This window comes from Podarcis vaucheri (genome assembly GCF_965113315.1).
Source record: "Podarcis vaucheri genome assembly, chromosome: 8".
Taxonomy (NCBI): domain Eukaryota; kingdom Metazoa; phylum Chordata; class Lepidosauria; order Squamata; family Lacertidae; genus Podarcis; species Podarcis vaucheri.
Genome location: NC_138766.1, coordinates 33,993,370 through 34,019,206, shown reverse-complemented (window position 1 = coordinate 34,019,206; position 25,837 = coordinate 33,993,370). Strand labels below are relative to the sequence as shown.

General features: G+C 42.0%; 1 protein-coding gene and 1 long non-coding RNA gene across 7 annotated transcripts in view; one reads left to right on the top strand and one right to left on the bottom strand.

Annotated features, from left to right (window-relative positions):
• RNF144B (ring finger protein 144B) overlaps positions 1–25,837 on the bottom strand; it is a 75,448-nt gene that overhangs the window by 32,537 nt on the left and 17,074 nt on the right. Inside the window, exons 1-2 of one of the 6 annotated variants that reach the window (XM_082235035.1) lie at positions 535–671; positions 192–422 (exon numbers count right to left, since the gene is read on the bottom strand). The exons of 2 other annotated variants lie outside the window; for them this stretch is intronic. The gene's annotated coding sequence lies outside the window, so the exon portion shown is untranslated. Of the gene's footprint in view, positions 1–191; positions 464–534; positions 672–17,401; positions 17,879–25,837 lie in introns of those variants that run through there. 3 more of the 6 variants (XM_082235037.1, XM_082235033.1, XM_082235036.1) reach the window with 3 other exon arrangements.
• LOC309539177 lies at positions 829–5,140 on the top strand. Its single transcript, XR_014222739.1, has 2 exons — positions 829–1,691; positions 4,319–5,140. It is a non-coding gene; the product is annotated as an uncharacterized lncRNA (long non-coding RNA).

Sequence of the window (25,837 nt, the reverse complement as noted above, 5' to 3'; positions counted from 1 at the left end):
CTGGCCATAGTAACCATCAATTACCGGTATTTGTGGTATGACCCTTCTTCCCCTTAAGTTCTCAGGCACCCCTCAGGGAGGTGTCACAACTCTCAATTTCTCCACCAAGGTTCAGAAGTACTTGGAATCATTGAAAGGACTTCTGCTTCCAACCAACTCTAAAACCCCAAGAGATTAGTTACAAGACTCACCTTTCCTCCAGAACCTGATACACAGAGGCACACAGGGGATAGGTGCCTTTCCTTCTCTTTCCTCCCCATCCCCAAGCGTTAGACACTCCTGCTACCTCCAAATTCTCTTTGCTATGTACTAGATCAGGGATGGACAGGTGTCGGTTATAATCAAAGATATAGTCACAGCAGGAAACTTGGCACCTGCATTTGATGGCAACCCTGGACTAGGTGCAAGGACTCCATTTTTCACTTAGAGGCAAGGGGAAGGGGGGAAACAGAAGATTAGAAAACTGGACAAAATTAGACAAAATTCCAGTTATTAGCAAGGTATCGAAAAGAAGGGCAAACCCCACCATCTTACCCATTGACAAGCAGCAGGGTTTTAACTACTAGAAGGCAGATTTAGATTAAGTGTTAGGAGTTTTTTCTAACTGCAGGAATTGCTCACAACATAAGAAGCAGATAGATTTTTAAAGGATACTTTATCGCTAAACAAGCAGCACCAGTACATGTTGTTACCAAGATCTTGAATCACTTGATCATAGGAATGATCACAATAGGCTGCAGCAAGTTGCCTAGCACAGGTATGACCTGTATCTATAACATAATTGTGTCATTTGAATTGAGGATCATCTGGTTGATGAGAAGCAAGGCGAGGCACTTTAGTCCACCTAAGCCAGAACATCAGAGGAAGCAGAAGTAGCAGCTAGCAGAAGATGAAGCAACTCTCCAAGGGAAAAGAACTGAAAGGGCAATTTACTCAGTTCATTGAGCCTTCATGTGATAGTACTTTCCTATGTGTGTGGTTGTTGCTGTTCTACTTTTAGAATGCTGTTTATTTCTCTGGTATGCAAAACTAATAATTTGCAAGCCTAATGCTAATAGGTCATATATGAGCCTGGACCTGCTAACAGACCCATCTAGCTCCAAACCAATTTTGAAGCTCAAGGCCTGACACCAAGGCAGAGCTATGCACCTTGGACACAATGCCTTCAGCTATATCTGGGGAAAGGTGGGAAGGGGGCAGGAACAGCTTCTTCTGATGCTAAGAGAATGGGAGTCAGACAAAGGACCAAGGCAGGGAAATGCTACAAGAGCACAGAAGCTGCTCTTCTACAGGACACACTGGTGTAAATGCATCTTGTTCAGTTTCAGTTATTTAATCCATCATGTCAGGACTGCTTCACAGTTTTCTACCTATGTGAAGAGGGCTGGGAGACAAAACACATATCACTTCTGCATTGTGAACTATTTTCATGTAACCAAAATGCAACGAGTGAAGTGGCTCTTCTCGATTTGCCCTATAGATTTATTTTCCGGTGTAAGTCGGTCACCTAAAAGCATCTACTCTAAGACACATGTACTTCAACCTGCAGCTGAACAATGAATTACACAACAAAGGGTTATCGACTTGCACAGTCTGTTCCCAGGAAGGTAACTAACCATCTGCTTCTGAAGAGTTATGAAAAGAAACCATCTACCCCGGACATGCCATTAGCAGCAAATAATTCCTTATGGGTAAGAGCTGGAATATGCTGCTATTACCAAAAGCTTTGGGAACAATATCTTTTAGCGAAGTCAGAACCCACAGTGCGCTGTTTCATAATTGCTGCAGCAATTATAGTTATCAGTGAATCATCAACAATGCAATGACGCATCTAGGGCTACCTTTACATACGTCTATGCCTTTCTTCTCAATCTGCTACATTAAGAATATAAATATACATATTGTTTTCAGCTGCACTGCGACAAAGTCCAGCTGCCACCATATGCCAAGAAGTGCTACATGGTTAGTTTCCCCCACGTAGCTCTGTATATTGCCAGCAGCAAAACTGGTTTAATGTTTTGCCACTTGGACTGCCCCTGCAAAGTTGGTGGCAAAGAGTATCTGCAGATTAATGTAGACTGGGTGGGGTGGCCATGCACTAGGTGTTGGACCAGACGACCCTTTGGATCCCTTCAAACCCCACAATTCTATGACTCAACTCACAGCTATGCCAGGACAATGTGGTGGTGCAGAGACAGCCAAAGTGTGCCGCTTATGCCCAATAGCAGGGATAGGGAGCCTGTAACCCTCTGGGTGCTGGTGGACTACAATCCCCATCATCCCTGACCATTGGCCTTGCTGGCTCGGCAACATCAACTGCAGTTCCACTGGCCCTTCTTATCCCTGCCCTAAACATAGGTGGTCGCACACACTTATATACACATTCATGAACATGAAGAGCTACAACCCCGCCCCCCCCCCGCCCCATTCAGTATTCTTAATGGCTGAGGCAAGTATGAAACAGAAGTCCGCAGTAAAACAAGGTACTGAGGACCGGGACATTCGCAGGGAAACCAAAATGCTTGTTTACAAAGCTATTGTACTACCAACCTTACTGAATGCTTGTGAAACATGAACCACTTATAAACGCCACCTCAAACTCCTTGAAAGATTCCATCAACGGTGTCTCCAAAAAAATTTACACATCACTTGGGAAGACAGGCAAACTAATACCAGTGTACTAGAAGAAGGAAAGATCACCAGTGTTGAAGCAATGGTTCTTCAACACCAACTTCGTTGGACTGGTCATGTTGTGCAGATGCCTGATGATCGTCTTCCAAAGCAACTACTCTATTCTGAACTTAAAAATGGAAAGCGTAATGCTGGTGGTCAACAAAAGAGGTTTAAAGACTTTTCTCAAGGCAAATTTTTAAAAATGTAGTATAAACACCAACAATTGGGAAACACTTGTGAGCGCTCCAATTGGAGAACAATCTTTACCAAAGGTGTCATGGGCTTTGAAGACACTCGAACTCAGGACGCAAGGGAGAAACGTGCTAAGAGGAAGGCACACTTGGCAAATCCACACCATGATCAACTCCCACCTGGAAACCAATGTCCCCACTGTGGAAGGACATGTGGATCCAGAATTGGCCTCCACAGTCACAGACTCATTGTTAAAACCGTGTTTATGGAAGACAATCCTACTCAGCTACGAGTGATCGCCAAAGAAGCACTGAGTAATTAGGGCCCCTTTTAGTATACTTGGCATGAAGTAGTAGAGCTTCCTTTCCAGGTTAAATGGCAGGGCCTTCTGCATACCTCCCTAGATACACATCAGGCACAAGTCTTAAATGACTCGGGACCACAATATCTCAAGGAGCATTTCTCCCCATGTGAACCAACCCAAGCCCTGCAATCACCACCTAAGGCCCTTCTTTGTGCGCTGCTTCCATGAGAGGTCTGGAGGGTAGCAACAAGAGAAAGAGTCTTTTCTGTGGTGGCTCCCAGTTTGTGGCATGTTCTTCCCAGGAGGCTTGCCTGGCACCTATCTTTAAGCAGCAGGCGAAAACGTAACCTTTGGCTGATTAACCTTCAATGGCCTTTTAAATGTGGCTGGGGGTGGTGGTTATTGGTTTGTTTTTATTTTATTATGTATTTCGTGTTCTCATTTTGCATTTTTATCTTGAGAACCACCCTGTGATCTTCAGAGGAAGGACAGGATGCAAATTTAATTAGTAACAATAATAATAATGCACTCCAGTATTTACAGAGAAATATTTTCAGCCTGTGTCAAATAGACAGGAATTTATTTCAAGTATCAAAAATGCAGTATTCAGGAGACATCTCTGCTTGGGATGGGCTGTACTATGAGCGTTTCAGTGTGAGTAAGCCTCCTTAAGTTTAGGGAGGCTTAAGGCCTAGGCACTACAGCAGCAGCAACCACATGTTATTCACTTTTCAAGTGAAAAGGTGGAGGTTTCAATTTTATCAAAGGGACAGAAGGGAGCTGAACACTTCCTTCCCTGTCCACTTTACCTCCCTTAAGTCCATCATCCCTGAGTCTTTTCTCCCCCAGCCTCACTCAGCATTCCAGCCTGAAAGGAAAGGTGTCTGTTTCAAAAGCCCTGAAGAAGTTAAGGCAGTGGAGGGAGGCGGCTCAGGTTATGTCCCCTATACCCCCCTAGTTCTGCCTACCCACTGCTTTGTGTGTGAATGAGGGAGACACATGAACAAAGAGATACGGTTGCCACTGTATGCCCAGTTGGGCCCTCAGTAAACCCAGGCATCTCTGAATTCTAGGTGGTAAAAAGAGTAGGATATGCCTGTATGGGACAGATCCTTTCATTTCCCAACATAGCTATCTCTTTCCTTTCAGGAAACGCTCTGCTCACTCGGGGTTTACACAGAGGAGAAGCAAAAGGACTGTCCTTCAGACAATGCCATTTGACTACGTTATACCACAAAAGGTCAACAACAACTAGGTCATCATTCAGGGGCTCTCAGCATCAAAACAAAAGGGAACGCTGCAGGCTGAGAATGTCTCAATGCTGCCTGAAATGGCTGGGAAAACAGCCCCAGCTGGAAAGGCCAAAAGAAAACTACCTCCCTACAACAGCCACCACAAATAATCAATGTAAAGGCACCACACACCCATGGAAGGAAGTAAATGGCTTAGGACCAGGGTCCTTTAAAAGACTGTCTTACAAAGTAGTTCTTCTTCTTCTTCTTCCTCTGTCTGCTATTATAAAGCTATCCACTATTACTACAGGACTTTGAAAGCAGCAAAACAATAACACAACACAGTATTATGTCCAGAGTTGACTCAACCTAAATAGACTTTTGATAGAAGATGGAGTCAGCCTCAGGTGAAGAAAAAACAGAAGCGTTGTCGCAAGTTCAGTTTGCAGAGCCTCAGCACTGTCCACAGTATAATCAGCATTTCTGTCTATTCCATTCGATGGAAAAGCTCTGCTACTTTGGTCTTGGTGGTCTCCGGCCCGGGTAAAGTGTCCCTAACACATCTCCCAAGCAGCCAAAACATCAACATGCCCTTGAGTGTACCACCAAACCATAATAATGTCAGATGCCACATAAATTGGCTTTAAGATGCCTACCACGTGTCTGTTGCAAGCCGCTGTTTTGACACAACACAGAGTAAGGCTTTCATGAAATAATATAAAAATCTATTCTGGGCATAGCCAAATGCTGCTGCAAACCTGAAGGGTTATTCTTCTCTCGAAGCAGGCTCTGGCACCATATAAGTTGCTTTTAATGTCCCCTCAATTAAAAAAATGGCTTGCGATGTGCTATTAATGATGGCTATTCCAGAAATCAAATCCAAAACAGCTTTGGACTCACAAAACTAGCTGCACAGTTCCTTTGGATCTTGGCCCAAGTATCCATATTTTATTATTTTCTTGCAGTTTCGAGGAATAACAGCTAGCTGCCACAGGAAACAGGATGTTAGACAATTAACAAAATGAGCGAAGAGCACTCCCTGTAAGAATCTGTTCTCACCCACTATATCTTTAAAGCTTGATGTGGGAGGTAGCCCTGAGACTTCATAGTACAATCACAGAAACAAGGAAAGAATTTTTTCAAAGTGAATATTCACACACACACACACACACACACACACACACACGTAAGTTCAGGTTGCATAATACATTACTGGGAGTAGCCTCTTCAAACAAACAAGGATTTATTGCTGAGAGAACTGCCAGCCAACTGAAGTTGTTGATCTTTCCTTACCTGAAGGGTCTCAAGCCTGATTGCTGTAATATAATACACTATAATATCTAATTGAAGGACCACGAACTAGGGTTCCCGGGATTGAAGTAATAACTAAAAAGAAGTTAATAGTGCACTTAAAAGTTATCATGCTGCATGTCAGTGCAAATCCACAGTCTTCCACACAAAAACACAACCACCCCACCAAGCACAAAAAGATGTTTCATCCAAAAACCTGTTAACCAGGAACACAACAGAATAAAGAGGCTTAAATACATTTTTACTATTATTCCAGACACAGTGGAATTCACAATCAGGGTTAATTAGGGACATTAGTTAGCCATTACCAATTTTTTAGAGCCAGTTGTGGTGTAGTGGTTAGAGTACTGGACTAGGGTCTGGGAGAATAGACTTCTAATCCTCACACAGCCATGAAACTCACTAGGCCAATTACTGCCTCTCAGCCTAACCTACCGCACATGGTGGTTGTGCAAATAAGCTGAATAGGATGAGGAACCACATACACCAACTTGAACTTCTTGGAGAAAAAGGTAGACTATATGTGCAAATAGTAATCGCCATCATCATCATCATCTTGTGGCCAAATCAAGGCATTAGGGACTGACTACCTATCTTCTTCCTCAGGAAAAGGTATTAGATAAGAATAGTTTGGTTTAACTTTAAATCTGTTAACATTTATATCCAGCCCTTTCTCCAAGTACACATGGAGTTATGTGATGGTCCCCAATGAGGGGTTTACTTGGACCAGTCCAGCTTAGCTTCATATCAGAGACAGAACAATATCAAGCATCTTCAGATTACTGTCTGGGTGAAATTCTAAGTACCACAAATGTTAAGTGAAAACTAGACCTCGCAAGAGAAAAACATATCAGACTAATGTTGAGGGGAAACTAAAGTTGGACTACATTTACTTAACCTTTAAAATCTATTAGACCAGAAACCTTTAGAAAGCACGCAAGCACAGTATTCATACTTAGCAAACCTTTACTTTGTTTGCTTTTAAAAGTTCTCCTGTCTATCTATGGCACTACACCACAAACAGACTTCTAATCTTTTATTATCATCTCGTATACACTTTAAGAAAATATGTTCAAAGATTAATCTGCCAACGGAACATAGAATACGTGGGGAAGATAAACAAGTGCTTCATCTGTTTAAAAGAACCAAATGCACAGATTGCTTTTATATTGCTCACAACCAATTCAACACAAGTGACAGGAAAAAGAACTAAGGTGGAAGAGGAGCTACGGTACAAGGTGTTGATGTTATTTTGCCATCAAGACGTGTGTGTGTGTGTGTGTGTGTGTGTGTGTGTGTGTACCAATTGTAGTATAAGCTCATCCTGTTTAATAAGGAACTAGTTCCATCTCAAGGCTGCTTTTTTACAAAACAAACTACTTCAGTTCAAGTTCATTAAAAGTTCATCCCCAATATTCCCTCCCCCCAACATTCAGAACATTGCAAACTGCTGTGTTGAACTATAGGGTCCAAAAGTAAATCAGGGACCACAAATGAGTAATAAGGTATCTGACAGATAAAATGTCAACAGGTGACACTTTCTCCATAATAGAAAAGGCTTGCCCAGTTTAATATGTGCCAGCCACAAGGCATGATTCACTTTGTTATTGTACCAGTACTTCTTGCGGCAAGGTACTCCTGTTGGAAGATAGAATATCTCTTCAGCAGGGAAGATACAGGAAATGCCTTGCATTCCTGATTACTAAGTGACAGTAGAAACGGTAGCACCTCCATATCTGCCTAATAAGCCTTAGAATTTTGCTGCTGCTTCTTTTATTACTGACTTTTTATATATGTTCAATTGACTTGCTTTTTTAAAATGAAAGCTAAGAATCTGAATCTTTGGCTGGGGGTGGATGGGAAAGAATCAATGTGAAGATGAACTAGAAATTGTTCAAAATTCTATTTCAAAATGAATTTTATTCATCTTTAGTTCAACTGGAAATTTGGATAATTGTTTTCAGATGTAGTTCAGATTTGTGCAACTGAACTAGTTCACTTTTGCATAGTAAGGCCTATATTTTCAAGTGACAGAAACAACCATGGAAGTGAAATTAACCAACAAGACAAAAGAAAACCCTCTTTTGTATGCCAAGATTCATAACATTTCCCAGTGTTTTGAACAGGATAGTTCCCGCCTCCCCAATGCAAGACAGAGAGTATCAAGATTAACATTTCATGAGGCTAAACTCTTATTTGGCAAACTGAGCAGATGTTTGTTAACATTCAACTATAATGGGTTCTTACAAAAAATACTCATTGACAGTTGTGATACTTCCACATGACATTAAAAGCAAAAGATAGAACTCAGTTCTTATTAATTCAACATCTGATTAACTGAAGAGAGCAATAATGCTTCACAAAGTGTATATAGCTGTTCTGTGCCAGAGTATGTAGTTTCAGTCTATAGAAGTGGTTTTCAAACTATACTCCGAGAAACCCCCAGGTTCCTGAAAAATATATCTAAAGGGAGACCAGAGACCAGCTTCATTTTAGGAAGAAGAAGAAGAAGAAGAAGAAGAAGAAGAAGAGGAGGAGGAGGAGGAGTTTGGATTTGATATCCCACCTTTCACTCCCCTTCAGGAGTCTCAAAGCGGCTAACAATCTCCTTTCCCTTCCTCCCCCACAACAAACACTCTGTGAGGTGAGTGGGGCTGAGAGATTTCAAAGAAGTGTGACTGGCCCAAGGTCACCCAGCAGCTGCATGTGGAGGAGCGGAGACGCGAACCCGGTTACCCAGATTACGAGACTACCGCTCTTAACCACTACACCACACTGGCTGGATGGAAGCTTTCCATCTTCTACATGCAAAAGAAGAGTGCTGAGGGGGGCAAATGCAGTTTACATTGTGCCTCCTATAGCATGCCACAGAATTCAATGTCTGAAGGAGTCGCTGCAGAGGTTCTGTGACAGACACATCCTGAAGACAGAACATGTGAAAGCCACTGTTCTATTAAGTCGCTTGTTCACACATTTGGTAATGGTGGTTCTTCATAATACACCACTGTATTAACTTACAACCAAGCAAAGGACACATATTGTGGGATAGTGCAGTCAAGCATAACTATACATGAGTGCTAGTTAGCACTTGAAGGGTTTAATAGAGCTGGATTCCTAGACTCAGCTAGGTTACGCCCCCTTTTTCCAGCAAAAGGGAAAGTGAAGCCTTCTCTTCCTGTTCCTCACTCACTCTGCACCATGTAACTGACCAAGAAAGACGGGTCCAAGCAAGCTGCAAGCTTAGAGCAGGTGTTTGGAACTATCTTTCTGTATTTTCTACCCAAGATATTTTGCATGTGTTCTCCTTGCTGCTGCTTGGATAAATGCACAAATCTGACCTTTGGAACATTTTGTAAGTAAAGCATTTTAAACTTAACAGTGTGTGGTCTGTTCATTGCAAGAGGGGGAGAAAGTGGAAAATGTTGTATGGAATCAAGCAGGATAAAAGGGTCTAGCAACCTATATCCTCACATTATGCTGCTGCCAAACTACTCTTCTATTGGGTGCTCTCTCCTGCTGGAGGGTGAATTTGGCCCCACATTTTTTAATTCAGGCACCCAGCTGATTATTTTATGACTGTATTTGTGCCATACATGTGGGTCACAGGATCATCCATTTTTCCTCCCAGATACATATTTCCTATCATCCCATGTTCATCTTTAAAAGGATTGAGACATCTCCTGTAATAAGGTCCACTATCTTCCATTTAAGTACATCAACTGTGTATTAAAAAATTCAAGTATTTTCTAGATAGGTGAATAGCAAACAAAGCAAAATATAGGGTTTAGCCACAATAAAACCTGGTCTATTTTTTCAGGGCCATAGTTGATACTGATGCACTTTGGCACTCCTCTATTCATGACAGCTCACCTCGGCCATTCTAACAGCCCTGCTGTTCAGTCACCCCCTGCTGATTTCCTGTAATTGTTTTCTCACCTTCACACCCAAGAGCCCATGACTCTTGAGTCCTTCTGCTGCCATAACTTTACCCCGGCCCTGGATGCACACAGTTACGTTCTTTTCTGATCACGTGGGTCACACACCTGGCCTCTGCGTGATCAGCTCCTCCATCCTTTCCTGCAGTTCTTTGGCAGACTTTATCTAATCTTTCCCAGAAAGCTGAGATTGCAGGTCTGGCAAAGAACTGTGCCCGAGAACCTGGACCCATGTAATATTCTGCAACAAAAGTGCTTTGCAACAGATATGAAATATGTTTTATGTTTTAAGAAAATCAAGGTCGCACTCACCAGCAAAGCAGCTGGAGTAGGAACAAAATGAGCAGCAAAAAACTATGAAAAGCAGTGGGTGGGGTGGGGTGGGGTGGGGGAATCAAAGCTAAGTTCTCCATCTCAGAAGAACAGCCTTAATCAGTCTCCTAAGAGTGAAAAGGTCAGGTGAGTTTCCTAATGGAGGGACTTCCAGCCTGGAAAATTCCAGTGAGAAGGCCCTGCTTTTCATACTCACTTACTGTACCTCTTTCGGTAAAGACACAGAAAGCAGGGCCTTCAACAAAACTGACCAGGTCAATTGTGCAAGTTCATATGGGAACAGCCAGATCCTTTCTGCACCCAGAAAAGGACATGGAAGGCATACTAAGAGGTAAAAGGCTCCTCTTCTGGGCACCATTGCTACCTGGGCATCCAAGACCACTTACCTGATCCTTAAGCATGTTTACAACTCCATTTTGATCTGGCTGAAAAGCTACTCCAGTGAAATGTTTATGCCTCTCACACAGAGACTGCCATCTCCCATAGTTTCAGTTTTACTTTACCCCGGCCCTGGATGCACACAGTTACGTTCTTTTCTGATCACATGGGTCACACGTGACTCATACCATATACTTATAAATGCTTTTTTTCATTGTTCCCATGACTACCGCAGAGGAAAGAGGCAAAGCATTAAAACTAGCCTTCAGCTTCCTAGCATTGAAAAGTCAATACTGTTAAGTGGGAGTAAGTGTGGGCACAAACGGCCAGCGCTTTCATTTTTAGCTTGTAAAAAATAAGGCTGCATTGTGGTCGTGCCTCACTCTGGTCACCATTTCCTCCTTCCTCAAAAAGGCACAAAGGAACCTGCCTCACTTTGTCATCTCAAAAGCCATGTAAAGACCTCCGCAGTAATCTGGAAGCTTGCCTCCATTAAAAAGAGCCTTGATGCAACTTCAGTGGAATGAGCAGTGGAGATAACTGAAGGGTATGGAACAAAAAATATTGTATAACATGAGGACCAGGTTTTCTGAAAGCAAGGACACGTAGTGAGGAGGCAGAAACATGTGCAAGGCCATCCACTTGTCAGTGCCAAATCTTGCAGATATCAAAATCCAATGTCCCCAGAAAAAAGCTTAGAGCAAAAAGTTCTTTCTGTCAAGGTCCGAATTCTCTTGAGGGTAATAATACTCTGTTGAGGGTCACAAGACAATGGTGGGCAGAGTAAGAGCCAACAATGTGTGGAGACAGAGACAAAAGTGCTCTAGATTAACTAATCTGGAATAACAACCACCCTGCTTCAATTTTTCCACAGTGAGTACCTCAAATTAGAATTTCCAACCCCGTGTAGATTTTCTTAGAGGTATTTATATAAATATAACATGAATATATATATCATAATACAGTGGTACCTCGGTTTATGAATTTAATCCGTTCCGGAAGTCCGTTCTTAAACCGAAACCGTTCTTAAACTGAGGCATGCTTTCCCTAACAAGGGCTCTCCCGCCACCGGTGCCCTTCCACCGTTCGGCTTCCATTCTTAGACCAAGGTAAAGTTCGCAAACCAGGACACTACTTCCAGTTTTGCAGAGTTCTTAAACTGAAACAGTTTAAGGCCTGTTCTTAAACCAAGGTACCACTGTATACATATTTAAATATATGGTATAAATATATTATTTTAGACATAAACCCTACTTGATTTAGAACATGTAAATCTGCCTTCTACTGACAAAATGAATTTCAATAGGGACAAATGTAAGGTTCTACATTTGTAAGGCAGGAGTAATCTGATGGACATATATAGGATGAGGGACACCTGGCTTGACTGCAGTAGATGTAAAAAAGGGATCTAGGGATCTTAGTAAACCACAAGCTTAACATGAATCTGATGCACCAGAAAAAAAGCTAATGCAATTCTAAGATGCATCAACAGACATCTAGTGGCCAGCTCAAGGGAAGTAATAGTGCTGCTCTATTCGGCCTTGATTGGACCCCACCTGTACTGCGTCCAGTTCTGGACACCACAGTTTAAGGAGGATATTGACAAGCTAGAACACATGCAGAGGAGGACAACCAAGATGATCAAGGGTCTGGAAACCAAGCCTTATGAGGAACAGTTGAGGGGTTTGGTATGTTTCACCTGGAAGAGAGAAGACTGAGAGGTGATATGATAGCAGTCTTCAAATACCTGAAGGGATGTCATGTGGAAGATGGAGAAAGCTTGTCTTCTGCAGCTCCAGAAGGCAAGATTTGAACCAATGGATTCAAATTACAAGAAAGGAAATTCCAATTAAACATTGGGAAGAACTTTCTGATGGTAAGAGCTGTTCAACAGTGGAATGGACTACATCAGAAGGTGGCTGGTTCTCCTTCATTGGAGATTCCTAAACAGATGTTGGATGGCCACCTGCCAGGGATTCCTTAGCTGTGATTCTTGCATTGCAGGGAGTTGGACTAGATGACCCTTGGGGTCCCTTCCAACGTTCTATACTGCACGAGACCATTAGTCCATCAATCTCAGTACTGTCTATAGTGACTGGCAGTACTTCTCCAGGATTTCAGATGGGGGTCTTTCCCACCCTAGTGAGTTTACTCTCCCAAGTAAGCATACAAGGGATTTTTTTGGTCCAACACACCAATACAACTACTGTTCTAGAAAGCAAAAAGTAACAATGCTGCTACAGTTAAAGATCCTGTTTACAGAAAAAGGACCCAAACAGAATAAAGGAATTTAGTTTCTCTAAACTTTGCATGTTACTCTGCTTATATTGGTTCCTTCCTGCATTTCTTGGTTGTTTTTATTGTGGTCATTGGAGCTTCAGCTTAGGGTCCTAGTAATCACATGAAATTTGGAAGAGACACACACACCCCGCCGCCTTCTCTCTCTCTCTCTCTCTCTTTCTCTCTCTCTCTCTCTCTCTCTCTCTCCCACACACACACACACACACACACACACACATCAAGCTATTCCCATGAAACCACAGAAATTGTGTGTATTGGAATACATAAAAACAAGCAGGTGTGCCCAAGTTTGGCAATGTTCAGCAATATCAATTTCGTATTATATAGCTGATAATGTGGGTGGCACTGTGGGTTAAACCACAGAGCCTAGGACTTGCCGATCAGAAGGTCGGCGGTTTGAATCCCTGTGACGGGGTGAGCTCCCATTGCTCAGTCCCTGCTCCTGCCAAACTAGCAGTTCAAAAGCATGTCAAGTGCAAGTAGATAAATAGGTATCGCTTCGGCGGGAAGGTAAACGTCTTTTCCGTGCGCTGCTCTGGTTCGCCAGAAGCGGCTTAGTCATGCTGGCCACATGACATGGAAGCTGTCTGTGGATAAACTCCCTTGGCCTATAGAGCGAGATGAGCGCCGCAACCCCAGAGTCGGTCATGAATGGACCTAATGGTCGGGGTCCCTTTACCCTTTACCTTTAATGTGGGTTTTACTGTAAATATCTATATGCTATGTAGATGGATGGATAGTTTTTAATTCTATCTATGTTTAATTGTTTTTAATGGTTTTTCCTCCTATGTTTTAATTATTTTCTATCCGTAAGCTGCCTTGAGTCCCTGTCAGGGGAAAAGGCGGGGTATAAATTCAAAATGATTATTGTGATGATGATGATATCTTGTTAACGCAAGGCCCAGCTAATGTGCAACACAAAGACAATGAAAACTCAGAACAAAGGTATTTGGCACTGGCAGATAAGTAAATGCTTGTAAATGCTGTAACCTTACCCCAGTGATTCAATAGCAGTCAAAAATTGCATTTTTAGTAGGAGTCAATCTTTACAGTCAGAAACTCTGGTGTTCTACTAAATTTCAGTCAGTACAGATTAAGAGCTTGCTGCCACTGAATGCATTCCTTGCTAAGAACACCTGCCTTCTTGGCTATGGTCAACGCATCAGGCTTCTCTTTATTTGCCTACTACAGTTTATTTTCAAAACGTAGACAATGTTCTCCCAAAGATGCCAAAGTCCAGTGCTCAGACGCATATATACAGGACCAACCTAGCAACTTTATAAACTAGGTGAGCAAGCAATAGAGCAAACAGTAGAACTGGGAGGTTTTTTTTAGAAAAAATAACAAGGCTATCAACTTTCCTTTTAAAAAACAGAGCAAGTTTCTCTCGTGGTTGTAAAAGGGCACAGCCAGGAAAGGTGATGCAGACCATTTCAGGTTTATTGCTCGTATGCAAAGGGGCATCCAGGCATGTCTTCCAGTTATCATGGTTACTCTGTGGCTCCCGGAAGCAATTCTTGTCTAGTCCTCCCAATGGCCTTCTGCCATGTTCCCCTTTACTCATCCTATAACTTAATTCTGCTGGAGGGGTTGGGAGGTAGAGGGAGGACTGAACTCTTCACACCACCATCACAATGTGTTTGTTTGTATACTGCCCTATACCCATAGATCTCACAGTGGTTCACAACATAAAATTACAGTACCAAAGAAAGAAAGAAAAGAAAAGCTATCCAGCTCTGATATATACAATTGGCAAACCTGATCCAATTCTCAATTCCAGCTCATTTAACTTGACTGGGAACCAAGATCAGCACCTTTCGCATGCCACATAATATCAGCATGCTGTTTGCCAAGAAAGGGGCAGAGTTTCAGGTCTGAGTGTACTAAAGCCCTTAATGTATCTGCACCTTGTGGTTTCATCGTGTTGCTTCGCCTTGTGGTTTCACTCTGGTCACCATGTGGTTTGGTACCTACTGACTAACTCTGGCATCCTTCCACTGAAAACAAGGCTCCAGGAAACCAGAAGTTCATTCTGAGGTGAGGAGAAGACAAGACACTCACTGCCCAAAGTAGTTAATGGGAAAACCCACTAAGTGACACATCCCCAAGAGCTCAGTTTAGAAATGAAGAACATAATGCTGGTCGTTTTGGAGACAGAGTAGAGAACCAGAGCTCCTCTGACTCTAGCTATCAGATTATTAGAAGAACAGAAATGCACCACAAGTTTAAGAGCTCGCTCCATTCAGAGCACCAAACAAAGGTAAACAAGCTCAGAGCAAAGGTTTCACCTGATGAATAAAGACTTTGGAATCACAGAAGTCATGCCCAGCTTTCTTTAGGTTGCTTGCAGAATAAAAAGAAGCTGAATCGACAGTGAAAGAGGATGCTATTAGAAAACCTTTTGGATATGTTGTAAAGTGTAACTGGCAGAAACTTTGTCACATCATTTGCTCAAACTTTGCTCAAGCCACCCAATGGAAACAGCCGCTCTTCATCACAACTCCAAACCCACAGCATTCAGCTTAAAAAGGGATTGCTGCCCAAGCAACATGACTTATGAGGGACAGTTGAAGGAGCTGGGTGTGTTTAGCTTGGAAAAGAGGAAACAGAGGAGATACAACAGCCATCTTCAAATATCTAAAGGGCTGTCACATGGAAGAGGGAACAAGCTTGTTTTCTCCTGCTCTGGAGGGGTAGGACTCAAACCAATGGCTTCAAGTTACAAGAAAGGAGATTCCGAATACACATCAGGCAGAACTTTCTGACAGTAAGAGCTGTTTGACAGTGGAATGCCCTCCCTCAGGAGGTTGGGAGCTCTCCTTCCTTGGAGGTTTCTAAGCAGAGGTTGGATGGCCATCTTTCATGGATGCTTTAGCCGAGACCCTTGGGGTCCCTTCCAACTCTACGATTCTATGATTACATGACTGTATCCACTCAGAGTCCTGGTCCAAGTGTCCAAGCTCAATATACATGTACACATGGAAGACAGGATGGGGCTTACACCTGCAGATCCTGCCTCTGAACCTCAGACACCGATACTAATTTATGTGCAAAAGTCCAAACAAGCATACCTCCAATGCACATAGGCCAGGCTTCCTCAAACTCGGCCCTCCAGATGTTTTTGGCCTAGAACTCCCATGATCCCAGTGGTCAGGGATGATGGGAACTGTAGTCACAAAACATCTGGAGGGCCGAGTTTGAGGAAACCTGACATAGGCTATGAACACATATCCTGTACCCTGCAGGAAAGGAAAATAGGAATCATACATTCAGATCCTATGGGTGTAGACCTCCTGGTCCCTGCAGGTGTAAGTCCAGCAGGCATGATAATCATTCTCCTCTTCCCATGTGTTGCATTTATTCCCAGTTTATCAGCTAAGGTGAACGTGGCATAAAGAAGAACAGAAATTCCACAATAGTAGATCCCCAAAACTTCACAGATACTGAAGCCGCATCTTCAGATATATCTGGCACATATTAAGACACAGAAATCATACTACACCATTTCTTTAAACCTTCCAAGATATTTAACTGGAGTTCAGGGCATTATAACTGACTTACACTCTGTGAAGCAAACTCTTAAAGCAACAGTCATTCACAGGAAAAGTGCAAAAGGCACTTCACACTAGGATGATGGAACAAGACACTGTATCCAAAATTACTATAAATATGCAGACACATAAGCATGTGGCTTTCATTTTCTGCCTAGAATAGTAAAACTACAATAGGAACTAAAAATATGTATATTCTGTATGTTATTCCTGAAGTTTAAAAACAATTAGAGAAAACAATGAATGTTAGAAAAATGTTGGAATGAAGTTATATGGCTTTAGTAGAAATGTTATAAGGAATTAGGTATAGATAGATTAATAGGGTATTAAAGGGAAAAATAAGGTTAGAATGTGTTAAGATAATTATAGGATAGAAAATAGAGGAAGATGGAGAGGAATTGCTGAAACAATTAATAGAAGTGGAAGACAAAAAGGGAGGTGTGAGGAGGTCGTGGAAACATGTGAATGAAAGATAAGATATTGAAATTGGATTGTGTTTTGAATGGTTTTTGTTTTGTTTTGTTAATTGTTTGTGTTAGTGTTGTGTAGTGTTTTTTGTACGGTATTGTATTGTTGTATTGTTTTTCTTTGGTTTTTTGTAGTGTTGTGTTTAAATTGTTGAAAATTAATAAATATTTTTTAAAAAAAGCAATTAGAGAAAACAAAAAACTATGTCTCTATAGTCAGACATAGTTCCACCATGCAAGGTATTTATGGACTTGTGCTACAAATTACATGACACAAACACAAAGTATGTATCTTTTCAAATAGATCCTCTCCTTAGCATCTTTCAGATCGTCCTTTTATTTAAAGAACAGATTTGAAGTTTCCATTAGGACTGAACAAATTTAAAATGATCACTTGGTTTGAAATCATCTTAAAGACTTTTCAGTGTTTTCCCCACACAAGTGAGCATTTATTTCTGCAAAGCTATACTGATAAAACCAACATAGTTCACCACCCCTAGCAAAGAAAGTGCATAAGTTACTGCAGTTAATTGGCATTTAATTTCTAAGAAACCCATTTTTGCCTCAGATGAACTACAGTGCTGGCTGTGTATGTTTTAAAAAAAACCAAGTACCCAAAATGATTGGGTTTCACCTCCTTTTCCTCTTTAGGAACTGGAAAGGAAAACGACAGCCCTTACTTAATTGCCCCCGCTATAAAGAAATGCAGATCGTCCCAGCATACCTTGCCAAAAGAGAGCAGGATTCGCTCCCAAACGTTTGACTTTTCAATAGCTTCACTCACACTTCAGCGCCTCCAAGACATGTCACCGCCAGCAAAAGCTCAGAGTCTGAAGAAACGCGTTTCATTTCTCGCCGCTTCCTTCCTTCTCCCAGCATCTGAAAGCTTCACACGTTATAGGTCTGGAGCAAGGCTCATCTCTCAACCGTCTCGTCGCTCCGAAGAATAATCTCCTCCCAGCTATTAAGAGCATGTTGCCATTATTTCTTAAAATGCACGTCGCGCACATATGCAGTAGCTGTAAGAAAGCTACACTTATTTATACAGGAAGCTCAAGCCACAGCAACACTTCCTACTTCCAAGTCTCATTTCAAATGCAGGTGATTGTTTTTAACCCTCCAGGAACCCAGATGCTACATAGCACAACTTCCTTTGCTGTTAAAATGAACAACTTCTTGCTGAACTCCGAGTGGATAAACGCAGGAGAGTGATCGCCCCAACCTCCCAGTTTTAGGTGTGGCTAAATATTCAAATACAGATAGATGCACCCAATATTGTTCATATGGCAGAAAGCCACGTATAGCCAGCTTAGGATTGTTACCTTTCATTTCCAGCAGGCTCCTGTGCCTTTAACAGCTGCAGGATAGGCAGAAAAACAACAGCGGTGCCTTAAAGGTCTGCACCTGTTTAATTTCTGCTTGTGACAAATCTGTTTAAAGGTACAGGAACCCAATTGGGGGGGGGAGGTGGCAACCCCATCCAGAGACAGGGAGAAAATGATTGATTGTGCACTTCATATATATGATATGGTGGTAGTATTTTTTTAATACTTCTCTTTTAAGAATTGCCTCAAAATCCGGGAATAGTAGGAGGGAAACTACTTTGGATAATGGCAAAAAATTAGAGCACACTCCTAAAAATATGGCACTGGAGGGCAAATCTGGCTGTAACTGGAAAAGGGGTGGTGGTATGTTATATGTATACACACACACACACACACACTCTTCTTTGGCAATCACTCCTAGCCGAGTAAGATTAGCACGTTTATCCCTTTCGTCCTGAGTTTGAGCATCTTCAAAGTCCATGACACCTTTGGTAAAGGCTTTTCTACAACTGGAGCACTCACAGGCCAGTGTTTCCCAATTGTCGGTATTTATACTACTATATCACATAAGGTTTTTTTAAAAAAAAAAAAAAAACCAGGGTGGGAAAATCTTTGTTTAGCATGAGGCAGCAATTCCCCCATGGACAACTCTGTGGGAACCAGATGGCAGTAGTTGGTGCAGCCAGAGGCAAAATGTAACCTACTATACTATACAAAAGTAAGGATCAAATCAATTTTTTGTCTAGAATGTACAGCAAATTTCTCATCACCCTGTGCTGGATTGGTGATAATTGCAAGTTGTGGAATAGCACGAGGCCAGATTGAAGGCGCTTTTTTGTGTCACCTATGACACTGTCTCAGAGGCTTGTCCTTTGCAACCACCCCAAGCTGCATACTCTAGTAAAAGGAGTCCAGGAGCCAGAAAGGGAAAGGGATTACAAGTTGTGCATGAAGGGGAATTCCTGAGGAATGTAGGTTGGGTTGTGAGGAGGAGGTTAAGGAGAAGGAAGAAAAAGAGAAGAGAGAGTCTAAGGACTGACAAGGAAATGAATTCATGCTGAATGTATGTGCTGCATGAGGCCACTGGCATGGGGAGACAAGAGAGTGATTTTTTTCTAAGGAATGAAGAAGATTAAGAAGTGGTGTTTTGTGTTACAACCCAGGGGTTCTATATGCAGTTTTTTTATATCCTTGCTTTGCTATCCGATACCTCCTGAAATATAAGATTCATTTCAGCATGCTACCAGAAAAATCAAAATCAGTCTACTTTTATTCACGTATCAGTCTTGATCTGCAGACTTGAAGTTTTAATTATCCCCTTGAGCTAAACCATAATTAAACTATCTTATGTAAGGTGTTCAGCTGTGAATATAGCCTATCAAACAGAATTTAATAAAACTCTTTTAAGAAGCTTCAGTGCTAACATGGGCTCTTCAATATGGGAAGGAATGCAACAAACCATGTCACCACAGGTATCTCTCATTCTCCCATACCAGAAGCAAATACTGTACAGAAGTTACTGGTGGGTTTTTGCTCCTCTAAACATTTCCTTCACCTGATATAGATAAATAAAATAAGATAAGTAAAAATAGTTAAGATGAATGAAATGAACAATCCAATGTCGCTGAAGTCCACACAATGAAGAAAAGGAAATAACTTTTTAATGTCGATAGCTCTGTTAGCTCTGAACTAGCTCAGCATAGCCCTTAAACAAATATATATTATGTGTCAAATGCCATCACTGACCACATGTGTTAAAACTGAGATCTGATAGGTCGTGGGGCATTGAACAATCTGTAAATAGATGTCCCAAAAGGTTCAACGACTGAGCTTCTGGACTTCAAAGAGATTGATTCAGGCACCAGCTCAACCACATCAAGTAGCCTGACTAATTCATTTCACAAAATAGTTGTACAAATACTTGTTGTTGTTGTTGTTGTTTAGTCGTTTAGTCGTGTCCGACTCTTCGTGACCCCATGGACCAGAGCTCGCCAGGCACTCCTGTCTTCCACTGCCTCCCACAGTTTGGTCAAACTCATGCAGGTAGCTTCAAGAACACTGTCCAGCCATCTCGTCCTCTGTCGTCCCCTTCTCCTTGTGCCCTCCATCTTTCCCAACATCAGGGTCTTTTCCAGGGAGTCTTCTCTTCTCATGAGGTGGCCAAAGTATTGGAGCCTTAGCTTCAGGATCTGTCCTTCCAGTGAGCACTCAGGGCTGATTTCCTTAAGAATGGATAGGTTTGATCTTGTTGCAGTCCATGGGACTCTCAAGAGTCTCCTCCAGCACCATAATTCAAAAGCATCAATTCTTCGGCGATCAGCCTTCTTTATGGTCCAGCTCTCACTTCCATACATCACTACTGGGAAAACCATAGCTTTAACTATACGGACCCTTGTTGGCAAGGCGATGTCTCTACTTTTTAAGATGCTGTACAAATACTTAAGAACCTTTAATCACTTTGTAAAAGTAAAGTGATTAACACTGATTTAAGAATAGTCCATCCCTTGCAACCATTCACCCAGGTCATTCTGGGGGTGCTTGCCACATGATAGGTTAAAAAAAAAAAGAGCACAAAGTTGGTCTTGGGAGCAGCCTCATCCAATTTGGTTTTAGATGAATACATATGTAATCCAACCAGCTAACTGTGTAATCCTATAAAGGTCAGTTCAGAAGTAAACTCCAATGTGATGTTCTACCAAACAGGGAGGTGTGTATAATATTGGGTTGCAGCCTAAGATTAAAGAGAAGCCTTCTATTCAGGATTGTTTAATCAGGTCTCATAGTTCTAAAGTGTAGATCTTACCAGACATATACTAGCTACAAATTTCTTAAACCTTAAATATAGCATTTATTCCATCACTATATGCAAGCGTATGTCTTTTAGTGTATTTCGGACTGGTATAGCTAATAGTTTTGGAACATTTCAAGCCATGAATTAGAGCTGACCAAGAAAGGAAGGGTGTTAACATCCATCTTCAAAGAGAGGGAATGCTTTCATACATCAAAAGCAGGTCAAACTGTACGCCTATTATCAAGAGGTATTTGGCCAATTAAATATGTGCCTTACAAATTATTTATTAATTAAAAAGAACACAATTTTTGCATGTCTTCCTAAACCCCAATACAGGTGCCTCATAGAGATCCTGAAATGCAAGGAAACTTGCAATTTCTTGAACAAAAACCACCCTCATTGCATTATGTCTTTAGCTCTCTTCAAGTCTCACCATCAAGAGTCAAGCAAGCACAGAAGGGGGGGGGAGGGACAACACACTAGCTCTGCCCTCCCACCTGGCTGCCATTCCCCTTCTCCAATCTGCCTGCTTCAGCCTGATGCCCTCTAGATATCTAGAACTATGGTTTCTATCAGCCCTGGCCTTAGTTCAAAGCATCTGGAGTCCCAGGCTGGCAAAGGCAGCTCTAAGTGGAGAGCAAAGGGTGCCTTCTCTATTCATTCCAAAACATACATAGGTGATATTACCCTCCGCGAGTTGGAGGGCAACAAAAACAGCAATGGGCAGGAGCTCTGCTTCTCTGCTTCTCCTGCTCGTCCTCCTCATGTGTTTATTTAATTATTTCTGAAGAAGGCTTCTGTGACATTTCAAGAAGACCTCCAAATCAAACACCCAGTTGCATACCCGTATTCAAAATATTGTTATTCTACACTTAACACAAGTCACATGGATATTTTTACATTGTACATAGTATGCACTACTAAAGAGATTTTGAAAACATTAAGCTGTTTAGAAATGGCTTTGAATACATAATATATAAATACATAAATAAATAAACCCATGAAGAGGGATGTGTGATTCTTCTTTCCCCTCCCTCATGTGTTGACTGGAAACAGAGAACCCACCTGTGCATCACTGTATGTTTTCTCTCAGTGTGTGTGTGTTTTTTCAGTATTTTGCAAACAGAAAAAGGAGTGGTAGATTCACAGATTATGTGCAGGAAGTCAACTTTCCACATGGTCACTGTAAATTCTCAAAAGGACTTAAAACCTTTTCCTAGACACCATTTTAACTCATTCCAAAGCATTTCAGTTTCAGAAAGCACAATATGGAAGCATTTAGCATTTTGTTTTGTTTCAGATTTGGGGAAGGTAGTTATCTCTGTAAGAGTTGTACAAACAGCAGTACAATTAGGCTACAGTTCTAATTGTTCTTGGGAATAAGGGCAAATGAATACAGCAAAGCAAAGAACGCAGAATCAATACCAGGGTTGGGCAGTTTAAATCGTAACAGGTTATTATTAGCCATGTTCAGAAATTTGAATAGTCCTCAGATTACAGTGGTACCTCTGGTTACGTACTTAATTCGTTCCGGAGGTCTGTTCTTAAACTGAAACTGTTCTTAACCTGAAGCACCACTTTAGCTAATGGGGTCTCCTGCTGCTGCTGCGCCGCCGCCACACGATTTCTGTTCTCATCCTGAACCAAAGTTCTTAACCTGAGGTAATATTTCTAGGTTAGCAGAGTCTGTAACCTGAAGCGTATGTAACCTGAAGCGTGTGCAACCCGAGGTACCACTGTATATGCCTATAACTTCCTGGCTTTGGCTGTGTGCCGAAAGTGATGCTATCTTTTTACAATTAATTACATGCCTTAATGACCTACCTAACGTTGCAACAATTCTAGGCAGTCAAGTTACATTGCACACATTGCACTGAAAACTGGAAGATCAGGAAGACAGAGTTGGGCAAACAGATCATTTTCACTGTAATAAAGAACAAACACACAGTCCTGTAATCAGGGGAGAGGAAATACTCTCAGATCACAGATGTCAGCTTCTTGGGACCAATGCCTTCAGATGTTTTTTGCTGCCCCTTTATTACAGCACTTAAATTAAGTGAATTAAGCACGCGTCCCTTCACTTCAATGCTAGGGTGTAAAAATAGTTTCACATTAAAATGCAGTAGAGTTTCCACTTGTTGCTTGCTCCATACTTCAGATTTAAATAGTACACATCTAAAAGGTAAAGGGATCCCTGACCATTAGGTCCAGTCGTGACCGATTCTGGGGTTGCAGTGCTCATCTCGCTTTATTGGCTGAGGGAGCCGGCGTACAGCTTCTGGGTCATGTGACCAGCATGACTAAGCCGCTTCTGGCGAACCAGAGCAGCGCACGGAAACGCCGTTTACCTTCCCGCCAGAGTGGTACCTATTTATCTACTTGCACTTTGACGTGCTTTTGAACTGCTAGGTTGGCAGGAGCAGGGAGCGAGCAACGGGAGCTCACCCCGTCACAGGGATTCAAACTGCCGACCTTCTGATCGGCAAGTCCTAGGCTCTGTGGTTTAACCCACAGCGCCACCCGCGTCCTACATACACATCTACACCTCTCTAAATGACATTACAATATAACTTTATGCATATTGCTGACCATATTTTAGTATGAGCATTGATTTGATCCCAACTTTTAAATATTACTTCAGAATGTATCTCAAACTGTGTCAATTATTATATCTTGGCCCAAACAGAACTAATATAAATGTAAGCCTGGACAACTCCTGCAAATTGTCACATATTGAAAAGAATTTTAGACGGACTAGGGACCCCTGATAATGTAACAGGACACAATAATCTTACACTATTAAGATAGCCTATCCATCTGGTGCTAGCCAGATGTTTTGGACTCCAACTCCCATCAGCCACCCCGGCCAATGACGAGGGATGATGGGGATTATATTTCAGTAGTACATCCAACTAGCAAAATATTCATCAGTAGGATGGACTGGGTGGGTATATTGAGGGGGTGTTCCTGTATGTTACAGAGCCTCCTGAGAAAGATAGTTCAAAGGCGACCTACATCAGCCCCTTCATACAGCCTTCCGGAACCTGGTGCCATTCATGAAAACAATAATGTAAGCTATTTTGGAAGAACCGAAATGTACTTTCTTGTGCAGTGCATTTCAGCTTCAGTACAAGTGAGTCATGGTGCTCTGACACTCAGCAGTTCTATTTTTCAGCATTTGACAGCATAAATGTACAACCCCCCTCCACACACACAAAACAGCTACCAGGAAACAGCAAAATCTTGCCAATCTTTACTTCTGATATCTCATTTTCAAAAAATCTCATTACACTTATTTGTGGTACCTGACAATGAAAGCAAGACAGCTCAATGTCAGAGACAGTAGATGGACTTCAGCTCAACTATAGGACTGTATTTGAGTGCAGTCCTTCATTATTATTATTCTTTTTTGGAATCTCAGCTGCTCACTTAATGGAGAATATAAAGGGCTGCTCTGGGAGGCACCAATGTGGTACAGGCTGGATCTGACCCTGGTGAGCTCAGAAGCTAGGGAGAAAGGCAGATTTTGCCCCATCTTAAATGTATTCCAGATTACAATCTGTTTGATTTGTCCTGTTGAATTTTCTGGAAGTCATTGTAAAATTGGCATGGGAGCTCTTCAAGGGGTCAAGATGATGGCCTACTAACTGTGAAGCTTCCTTGCTATCTGGCTAGTTTACTAGTAGCTCCTTTGCCAGAAGCATTGGATCCTGCCTTATGAGTTAAGTCATCGGTCCAGTTCAGAAGATCTTCAAAGGTTCAGGCAGAAGTCTTTTCCCACCCTATCCAAAAAAGCCAAGGACTGAACCTGGGACCTTCTGCAAGAAAAGCATGTGCTCTACTATTGAGCAATAGCCCTTGCCCATTTGCTTGGGTGGGAATGATACAGAGGCTCATTGCCCACTAAACATCTTCGTAAGAACTTAAGACCTTTCACATATACCCCCTTAACACTCTTTTCACCATTTGGGTGCAAAGCAGCACATTTTGACCACATGCTCTACACTGGGCATAACAGAAGAGTTTGCTACATACAGTGGTACCTCAGGTTACATACGCTTCAGGTTACATACACTTCAGGTTACAGACTCCGCTAAACCAGAAATAGTACCTCAGGTTAATAACTTTGCTTCAGGATGAGAACAGAAATCATGCTCCAGTGGCGCAGCGGCAGCAGGAGGCCCCATTAGCTAAAGTGGTGCTTCAGGTTAAGAACAGTTTCAGGTTAAGAACGGACCTCCGGAATGAATTAAGTACTTAACCCGAGGTACCACTATACACTGCATACTCACACAACACATATTTGCTTTCTGGGTGGAAAATCTAGTTTCCGGTCTGCACGGATATGCAGTACAAAATATAGGTGTGTATCAGTGCCTAGCTCCGCTAATGATTAGTGGCAAACTTGCTTCTCCACAGTTCAGAGCAAAGGATGAAGCCTAATAATAATCCCTTTGGAATGTTGTACCTCACACCCAATACCAAAATGCTACATTCCTGAGATTAAGATAGCAGATTCAAAACAAGCAGGGCGGGTGGATCACAGATACTTTCACTTGTACTGAAATACAGACCTTTTCCTTTTCCTTTGGCTGCCACAGCTTAATTTTTGCTCAGGTTCCACTGGATCTCTGTAGATACAGTGTTTTACAAAGGACAGTGTACAGTCTTCTTAAGTTGCATGCTTACTTTTGGCATCTGCTTACTATCCTGCACTAAACACAAGTAATAATTTGACCTACAAAGCGGTGCTTACTGCGACACAGTAATTCAATTTTGCATCATTTCGCGGCACAGTAATTCAGTTTTACTAGCAAACCGGAGGTTAAACTAATCCCTTTCCAGTCCCAGGAGCAGCATGAGGAACATTCACACAACACACCTGCACACGGCAACCAACACACTTGGTGCATTGTTCTTGGACCAATCAGACTGCTGCATTCTGAATCCTATTGTTCTAGGACCAATCAGACTGCTGCAATTTGGATCCTATTGTTCTAGGACCAATCAGACTGCTGCAGTTTGAATCCTATTCAACTCAGTA